Raw genomic sequence first — 2,309 nt, forward strand, 5'->3', positions numbered from 1 at the left:
ATTTTAATATATTTCATATATTCACCTATGTTCCAACCCGTTTCCCCTGCTCCCTCTCATATTCCCACTCTTAATTTTTACAAGGATCAATTTTAAGTATACTTAATGATAAATAGTTAACCCTACTCTAAGTGAGTTCAACAAATAGTATGAAGAGAGAGAGAGAAAAAAAAAAAACTGTTCCTTAACAGAAGAAAAAGGGCTATAAACAATCATAGAATTTCAAAATGCCTATTTTATTCCAATACACTGAATTTCAACTACTCTATTAGTTACCTTGGATCAGGGAAAACATATGATATCTGTCTTTTTGGGACTGGCTTATTTCACTAAATATATTGGTTTCCAGTTGTCCATCTTGTTGTAACAGATTGGATTTAGCTTTTTTTTTTCTTAAACAGCTGAGTAGTGCTCCATAGTGTGTATATACCATGATTTTTTTTAATCCAGTTAACAGTTGATAGACACCTGGTTTATTCCATATCTTAGCTACTGTGAATCATGCTGAAATGACCATGGGGGTACAGATAACCATTTCATGTGGGGATTTCTTTTGATTTGGGTAAATGTCCAGGAGTGGGACAGCTGGATCATATGATAGGTCTATATTCAGATTTCTGAGGTATCTCCATACTGTCTTCCACAGTAGATGTACCAGTTTACATTCCCACAAACAGTGGACCAGGGTATCTTTTCCCCAAAATCCTAACCAGCATTTGTCATTCACTGGTTTCAGTATGAGAGCCATTCGAAGTGTCTGTTGGCCATTTGGATTTCGTCTTTTGAAAAATGCTGGTTCAAGTCCTTTACCCATTTCTTACTGGTTTCTTTGCTTTATTGTTATTGAATTTCTTGAGCTTTTTATAGATTGTTGATATTAACCTTTTGCTGCATAGTTTGCAAATATTTTATCCCATTCTGTCAGTTTCCTCTTCACTTTTCTGAGTGAGTTTTTGCAGTGCAGAAGCTTCTCACCTTGATGTAATCCCATATGTCAATTTTGGCTCTGATTGCCTGTGCTTTTGGGGTCTTTTCCAAGAAGTCTTTGCCTAAAACTACAGAATCCTTTACAGATTTGCATGTCAACCTCGATTGAAGACCATGCTAATTTTCTCTATATCATTCCAGTTTTAGTATATGCTCTACCAAAGTGAGCATGAGTATATCTTTTCATTTATGTCCTGTTGCCTCTTTTCTTTAAAGGGATTTATTAATATATTAGTTTTCTAGTGTCACAGCAAATCCATGCTAATTAGCGCAATAGAATTCTCATATTAATGTGGTTAATACAAAGAATAGATTCACTATATTTCCTAGATACAATTCTAGGAATATAATGCTACTTCCAATCCTCCCTCTCTCCCCTTTCCTTCCTTCTTTCCTATTTTCTTTCTTTTTTATCTCTTTTTTTCTTAATATTTGAGACAATATATTTTTAACTTACATTATAGTCAAAGGTTTAATACTCTACTAAATAAAGAGTTCAACAAGAAAAAGCAGAAAACATCACTGCCTAGTAGGAATATAGGCAAGGGATATTAATAGTAATCAAGTGAAAAGCTGTCCATTTCAGATACAATAGATTTTAAAATAATCATGGGTCATAAAAATTATAAAAGTTTAAATTTCTTGACAAAGATATAAAGCAAAGTTTAACAAAACAATATTTGTAGTAACACTAATACACTTTGTCATTTCTTGTTTTCTGTTTTCTTTTTTAATTTTGGTTCCCACATATAAGGGAGAAAATGTGTTGTCTGCCTTTCTGTATCCAATGTACTACACTCAACATGAAGTCCTCCAATTACATCTATTTTGATCCAAATTGTTGTGTCGTTCTTTTTTATTTATTTAATTTTATTTAGAGTATACAAACTTCATATTTCCTTTATACAGATTCAGGAACATAGTGATAATTTCCAACCTACCCTCCTTACTGCCCATGATCAAATGTTGCCCCAACAAAACTCTCTGCAGTGCTCTCTCAGTGCTGTCTGTATTGCTGTCCATGGTACTGACAATTTCATAATTTGGGGGAACTGTAATTTCAGTTCAAGTTTCAATGAGACTTCCTAATCAGATAATGGGGGAAATCATGAATGGGAGATAATAAAGAGAAAATCAATGAAGAAAACTGATAGAGGTTATTGATTGCATTTGCTTAGTTCTAAGATATTGGCAGAGGAATAAATAATTTTTGTTTAAAATATTTTGAGAATCAATATTAACAAGTTAAAAGTTACCAAGGAAAGAACCATAATAAAACATTATCTGACTTTCAAATATGACCATAGACTAAATGTGTTATC

General features: G+C 32.7%; 1 non-coding gene across 1 annotated transcript; it reads right to left on the bottom strand.

Moving 5' to 3' along the window:
• Positions 1-1,051: 1,051 nt before the first annotated feature.
• On the bottom strand, positions 1,052-1,156 carry LOC133775554 (U6 spliceosomal RNA). Its single transcript, XR_009868281.1, has one exon. It is a non-coding gene; the product is annotated as a U6 spliceosomal RNA (small nuclear RNA).
• Positions 1,157-2,309: the final 1,153 nt, after the last annotated feature.

This window comes from Lepus europaeus, chromosome 16 (genome assembly GCF_033115175.1).
Source record: "Lepus europaeus isolate LE1 chromosome 16, mLepTim1.pri, whole genome shotgun sequence".
NCBI lineage: Eukaryota > Metazoa > Chordata > Mammalia > Lagomorpha > Leporidae > Lepus > Lepus europaeus.